We start from the raw sequence: 7,774 nt of genomic DNA, 5'->3' as shown, positions 1-7,774 counted from the left end.
GCTCAAATTCACAAAAGAAGCAAAAAGACAGCTAAATCTAACATAAATACAAGAAAAGGAACACAAGTGGATTGCCCGACCCCTCAACGGCATCTTCCCAAGCAAAATAGAGAAGGCAGAAGACTGAACACGCCCCGTGCTCAGCCAGCACGGGGCCGTGCCCAAGAAGCAGCAGAAAAGACAAACCTATAGAAGCTTCTATTTCCCACCACGGGGCCGTGTCCAGTGAGCACGGGGGCGTGGCGAAAGTATAGCAGGCGCATTAATTGTAATTGCGAATTACAGTTAATGAAGAGAGAGAGTGTCAGACGGGCACGGGGGCGTGTCCAGCGGACACGGGGCCGTGCCCAGCCTTCTGTTCAGCCTATAAATAGGAGTGCTTGGCTTCATTTCAACTCATCCCTTGGCACACCACCTCTCTCACACTTCATCCACCACCCACCACCATCACAACACCATCATCCACCACCATCATCCATTGTCCATCATAGAGTGTGTGAGTCGTCTCGGGATCCAAGATTGATCGTAAGAGTTCTTGACAATCAAGGCCATGTTTGCCTAAGTCTCTTACATCACTTGGTGAAGACAAGTGTTTAGTATAATACTTTTTATTTTTAATCTTTTGCACTTTTTATTTGGTTTTGTATTAATGACTTTAATAACTAGTTACATATGTTGAAGGTGATCTTTCCTTATCGTTTGTCCGTGGTGTCTTGGCATTATTTTACTGTCTATATAAAATAAAAGATTTTCACCATTCATATCTCCACGGTCTATATGGAGGTATGTTGGCTACCTGGTCGGGGGTTAAGGGAACGGTTTGGTAAGGGTCTTGCCCTTGTTCAGCGTTTAGAGGTCCTGCAAGGGACCTGGGTCAAATTTAGTAGGATCTCCTTCAATACCTATAGGTATTGGATGGCGGGGATCCAAACTCTTTGACCCCCTCATAAGTTAACTACTATTAATACTATAACCCGGCTATTTAGGACTGTATCCCTGCTGACTCAGACTACTTAGTCGAGGGTAACGTCACCGCCAAAAGCGGGGCCTACCATAATTTGCATTAATAACTTAATTCATTATCTTCCAATAATCCAACCCTTTAGGATTGTATCCTTGCTGACTCAAACTACTGGATTGAGGGTAACGTCGCCTTCAAAAGAGAGGCCTACTACAATAACTAAGATAATCTCTTAAACAAGTGCAAAAGTGCGAAAATAATCAAAGGTTATACTAATACACGAGTCAGATCCAAGTGATTCATCTTGTCTATCTGTTTTTATTTTTATTTTATTTTTCAGCATTTAGTTAGTTTTTATTTTCTTAGTTTAAAAATCTTTTCTAACTTTTTGATTTGATTAGACGTTGAGGATAAACCGGTACTAAAAGCTCTTGTGTCCTTGGACGACCTCGGTATCTTACCAACACTATAATACGTCAACGATGGGTGCACTTGCCCATATGTGTGTTTAGTGTTAGTAAATATCGTGTTTTATAAATTTAAAACTTGGCTAAAAGTGTAAAAAGGGCTTAAAATATACATCTAAAATATACTACACTTCGCACGCATCACATCACATGCGAAAACAAACAGTATAACATGCGATATATTCAACACCACCTCTTCAATGTCTACACATGCGATATTACAAGTTCAGGAAGTCATATAACATGCGAAAATTAGTAAAAAACATGTTTGTCTTGAAACACTTACCTGTTTGTCTTGAAAGTTGCATCAAACGATATCACATCCCCAAACTCCATATAGTTAAGCTTGCATAAACCATCAGCCCAGAACAAACCAGTTAACCGTTTGTCATCATCAACAGAATATTCAAACGAATAATCAGCTAAATACTGTTTTTTGTCCGCCATCCTATTAATCACCATGTCAGCGTCATATTCTCCTATATAGCTGTTAATTCGCTTCCTAAAATTTTTGCAATCATCAACCATGGCACCAACGTTCTCGAAACCACCATAACGTTTCCTCATTATATGGAAAGCTTTGACAGGACCAAGGTTTAAAGTGCCTAATTCCCATACCATCTCCTCCTGGACATCTGACAATTTTCTGTAAGCTGGCAGCATGTGAATATCATCTTGACATTCAAACTTATGATTATGCCCATCAACAAATCTCTTTACTGTATATAATCTACCATCCACAGTGCAAATCATAAGTTGAGCTTTGCATCCAGTTCTAATAGTCCCCATGTTCCTTGTTTTGAATTGCTTTTTTGACTTCGAATAACGATCATCAATATACAGTGGCTTATGTCCCTCTTTAGAACAAACAAAATACTTAGTTTTGATTATACCACCACTGTGTACTTCACCACCTTTCCGAATAGAAAAACCAGCTAACTTAGCATATGATTGGTAAAACGCATATGCTTGTTCAGTAGAGATAAATTGCATTCCAACCACAGGTGTAGCTGATGCTTGAACCTCCGGAGTGTAAACCCTTTCATCTACATGAATCAAATTAGAAAAACAAAAAAAAACATGCGAATTATCGGACTAGTTGCATGCGATATATTAATAACAGCATAATTTCATCGTAAAGAACAACAACACATGCGAAATGTATGAACAAAAACATGCGAAATTGATGATTTTGATTAATCTGTTTTATATATGCGATTTATTATACCATAACATGCGAAAATACGTAAAGAAAATAAACATCAAATGCGAATTGAAAGACTCATAACATGCGAATTTGTACATGTTGCTTTTATGTCATAAATATACTCAACATTCAAACTTCAAAAACAGCTACAACAATGTAAAATCAGTGCTACGATTAAACAAAAAACAAGTATACGAACAATTTAGAGATCTGAATTAACATAATTACCATTAGAACACTCGTTTACAGTACTTGTACTTGCAATTGGATTTGGATTTGCAGGTCGCGGATTTAAAACATCCTCAATCGAAACTCTCTGATATGCAGATAATTGAGCATGATCACCAATCGGTCGACTTTCTTCAAAATCAACATCTGCTCGTCCAGTGCTACTCTGTGGATCCATTGAAAAAAAAACAATTGAATGAAACCCTAACACAGAAGACCGAAAACTGCAATTCGAGAATTATGAAAAATTTGAAACTGATTCGAATGATAATTACCAGGATATTAGTGTAACGAACTTCTCGCTCGCTGATTGAATGAAGAGACGAATTTGCCCTCAGATGATTGAATTAATTGTCTGATTTAACCTTATTTAAGAAAAAACGAATCAGGACACGTGTATGGCTAATATTATCGCGTATGTAATGTACAATTAGGTAATTTGTACCCTACACTTTACCTATATATATATATATATATATATATATATATATATATATATATATATATATATATATATATATATATTGAGTTAAATGCCATTTTAGTCCCTGTGGTTTGGATCATTTTGCCAGTTTAGTCCAAAGGTTTCATTTTTCGCATGTGGGTCCAAAAAGGTTTCACCGTTACCATTTTAGTCCACTGGGTTAATTTCATCAATTTTTTATGTTAACGAGAAGGGCAATTCGGTCATTTTATATGTAATTCTGTTAACTAGAAGGTCAATTCATCCATATACAATGACCGAATTACCCTTCTCGTTTACATAAAAAAATTGATGAAGTTAACCCAGTGGACTAAAATGGCAATGGTGAAACCTTTTTGGATCCACAGGCGAAAAATGAAACATTTGGACTAAACTGGTAGAATGACTCAAACCACATGGACTAAAATGGCATTTAACTCATATATTTTTTATAAATGTAATTTTAAACTTATCATTGTTTTATTTTTTATAATTATTTATTTTAGTATTTAGAGTAAAATGACCAAAATACCCTTATGGGGCGTGCACTTGGTTAGATTTAACCATGAAAAATAACTGAGTTACGGCTAAAGGACATAACGTGCAAGAGTTTGCAAACATCGAGTACGTTTTTTGTACTTTTTGAAGACAAGTACGCACTTTGCAATCTGGTGTTAACATAAAGGACGAGTTTTGTAATTTACTCATTAAACAAAAAAAAATATACACAAAAAAAAATATACACAAAAAAAATATAAATTATACTAAAAATATAGATTACACAAAATAAAATTACCTTCACGATCCCTATTTAAGCATTGATTATGTGTTCTACGTTCGGACATAGTTTCTTCTTCCTCTAAAATAATTTGTGCAGTTTCTATTACCGCATTATAAAAAGGCATTGATATCGTCGGAAGAAGTTGGTGACGTGACGCCATGGGTTGTGATATGTAATTTAGGAGTTGGAGATTTTATAGAGTTGAGAGATGTAGAGAGTTGAGAGAATAAGAGAGTGATTTTGTAAATAAAAAAAAAATAGTGGGTTTTGGTTGTTCAAATAGTTGTAAAACAGGAATTTTTTTAAATCGACCGTTTTTAAACGGTAAAATAATTCATGGAATTTTGGAATGGTGGAGCGTTGTCTGCGTGGGAATATTCACGCTCACCACACATGGATTTACAAGGGGGCAGTGTACCATACTCACCACGACACATGTGACCTTCCATAATCCCATCAATGCACTCACACCCCCTTGGCCTAATGCTTTACATGTATGACAGGTATGTATATAACAAGTTATATTTTCATTAGCAAAATAACTAAAGACTCGTAAATTTGTGAGTTGCTGACTTCAGTTGACGTTGACCAATAGTTGTTTTATGATAGGGTAATAAATAGTCAGCAATTGCTGACTTCATTAGTTTATTGGGTTCCACTATATAACCGTTTCCAAATATGATGATGGCTTTACAACATGGTAAATGTTCTTAACGTTTGATTATTCAAGAACCAAGATTATTCATTGAGACTATTTCAGCACATGAACATTAGAATAATATCTATCATTCATGAATGATATCTATATCTATATCTATATATATATATAAATGAGATGTGATTTGGGCTAGGTGGCATTGGATTTGGGACATTTTTGCTGATGTGGCAACTTATATTTTTGAGTTTAGGAGGGAATTCTCAAATGCCTTCATCATTCACGATTTTAACAAAAAAGTGGCGGGATCCGGCTGTGATTCGGGTCACCCAATATTAAAAAACGGATCCTATATATCATCTTTACCAGACCACCATATCTCATAACCTCACTTTTCACAAACCCTACATACCATTTCCTAAATCTGCTTCTTCGTTTTTCAGAGATTCATCGTCCTTAGGTATGTTATTATGCCATTCCTTCTTTGTTTTCGTATTGTTAATCTAATACATCTTTGATTTTTTTCGATTTCATCAACTATCTTACATATTCAGATGAGATTCATAAGGACGACAATGTTTTGATGCTTTCTTCATCTTCATGTAAATGCTATTTGTTTCATGTTTCCAGATTTGAAGAGATCGATTTGTTTGCTGTTTAATAATGATTTACGATGTGTTTTGTCATATCTAGGGTTTGCTTGTGGTCTTTCGTATCCGTCAAAACCCTAATCGACCGGAGAAATCGTCAAAAGTTCTTCACAATATGGTTAGTTTCTTCTCTCAGTTTTGTTATTCAATCATCTTTCATCCACATTCAATTTTACAAACCCTAAAGCTCATCTACGGTTTCATCTGTAATTAGATCTTATACTGTTTATTTATGTTATTAGATTTTATAGGAACTTTTTTTTTTTGTTCAAAACCCATTCGGCAGATCTTAATCATTTTCGTTGTTATTTGTTTGTAGATCGTTCCACATAATTTGCAGGTATGTAATTATATTAGATTGTTATTTATTGTAAATGTTTAATGTGAATTTTTGATGATTTTTATGTTTTTTTTTTTTGTTGATCGAACCTGTTATATGTAAGTTTAATCAACAATCTATAAAAAAATTGTTCTTCATCTCCTTCTCCGCAGATGCTTATTGTCTGATTTTTCTTTTTTTTTTTTTTTTCGTTGTTTGTTGATGATGATTTTGCATTATCCGATTCCAATCATATGAAATGATATTTTGTTGATGTTTTGATTTTGTTCTCATGTTACTCATATTTTTATTTACAGTCTTTTAGTTTGTTGTTGATGATGATATGTTTTGATTGTGTCCGATGTTTTTTGATTGTGTTGATGAAGATTTACAGTGGTCTGATATTTTTTTCATCCGGTATAATGTTTTTGTCTTCGGAATATTGATTTTGTTTCTAAAAAATAAATATTTTTTATTTTTTTTAAACCGTTTCTTTTTATTTTTGGATTTGGAAATTTCTCAATTTATTAAATTATCTTTAAAGCTTATTGATTGTTGATTTAGGAATATTGATTGTTTTTCTATAAATACTTTACCGTTTTATTTTTTTAAAAACCTTCATATATATTTTTCAGATATGCATCCCTTGCACAACAGTCCTTCATTTTTAAAGCTTATTGATGAAGATGACCCGATATTTTTGGTACGTTTATGTGTATTCTAATTACTAATCATATTTTAAGTAAACTGATATTTATCTTTTTTTTATTTTGTTTTAAACTTATAGCAAATAAATGGTGATTTATATTTAGTATGATAATTTATGGCATTGGATGTTAGTGATATAATTTTCAGAATTCAAATTTTAAATTTGAAATTTTGAGGTTTCTATTTTAAATTTTAAATTTAAAATTTTGAGCAATTTTAAATTTCGTTAGTGATTTATTTTTAGTATGATAATTTTGCGGAATTAAGGTTTCTGTTTCTATAAATAAATGGTGTTACGTTTTTTGAAACCTCAAATTTAAAATTTTAAGGTTTCTATTTATATTTCCGGAATTTAAATTTTAAATTTAAAATTTTGAGCAATTTTAAATTTCGTTAGTGATTTATTTTTAGTATGATGATTTTTCGGAATTAGGGTTTATATTTCTATTTCCGGAATTCAAATTTTAAATTTAAAATTTTGAGCAATTTTAAATTTCGTTAATGTTTTTTTTTTTTTTTTTTTGAAACCTCAAATTTAAATTTTAGTGATTTATTTTTAGTATGATAATTTTTCCGGAATTAAGGTTTCTATTTAAATTTTAAATTTAAAAGTTTTCCATTAATGTGTTTCATTTTAAATTTCGAATCTGTAAATTGAATTTAAATTTGAAAGGTTAGACTTTCCTAATAAGTTTTATTGATTTACGGGATTGGATTTTAGTGATTTGATTTTCAGATTTTAAATTTTAAATTTTGAAGTCAATCATTATTTTAAATTTAAATTTTGAAGTAAACCATTATTGTGTTTGATTTTAAATTTTGTATGCTTTGAAATCTTGATGTTTTTTTATGAGATGCTTTGACTATATTATTTGTAATTTTAGGGATGCTTCGAGTCTTTGACTATTGTTTTTGTACTCGAGTTGCATATCTCACAAACTTTTTGTGTTTTGTAATTTTAGGTGAAGAGCTTCTTTCAGACTCCTTCCCCTACAAGGAACTATTGAATGGGTTCCTATGAGAAGTTGAAGAAAAGGTATATCTTGCACTGTTTTGTGAGTTATAATTTTTTGTATTTTAGTTATAATTTTTGTATTAAATTAGTTTTTATTTCTTTAAAGATGTCTTTAATTTCTTTTTAAATATGTTTTTGTTTCTATAAATAGATTAGTGTTGTTAAAGATGATTTTTGTATTCGAAATTATGATTCGGTTTTTGTAAATAGACTTTGTTTCTATAAATAGATTACCGTTATATTTTTTTTTAAATAATGGTTACTTCCTTTGCAGTTATGGATAATGAAAACAACGCTCCTTCGTTATTAAAGTCGATTGA

At 32.1% G+C, this 7,774-nt stretch overlaps 1 long non-coding RNA gene across 3 annotated transcripts; it reads left to right on the top strand.

The window, feature by feature from the left end:
- The first annotated feature begins 4,940 nt into the window (after window positions 1–4,940).
- LOC118483743 lies at window positions 4,941–7,774 on the top strand. Of its 3 annotated transcripts, XR_004871307.1 has the most exons (7): window positions 4,941–5,222; window positions 5,317–5,364; window positions 5,456–5,530; window positions 5,732–5,752; window positions 6,367–6,434; window positions 7,402–7,475; window positions 7,729–7,774. It is a non-coding gene; the product is annotated as an uncharacterized LOC118483743 (long non-coding RNA). The 3 variants fall into 3 exon arrangements; XR_004871306.1 differs by having other exon boundaries at window positions 4,941–5,364; XR_004871305.1 differs by having other exon boundaries at window positions 4,941–5,530.

This window comes from Helianthus annuus, chromosome 11 (genome assembly GCF_002127325.2).
Source record: "Helianthus annuus cultivar XRQ/B chromosome 11, HanXRQr2.0-SUNRISE, whole genome shotgun sequence".
Taxonomy (NCBI): domain Eukaryota; kingdom Viridiplantae; phylum Streptophyta; class Magnoliopsida; order Asterales; family Asteraceae; genus Helianthus; species Helianthus annuus.
Note: the sequence above shows the minus strand (reverse complement) of the source record. Positions and strands in the feature narration are given on the sequence as shown.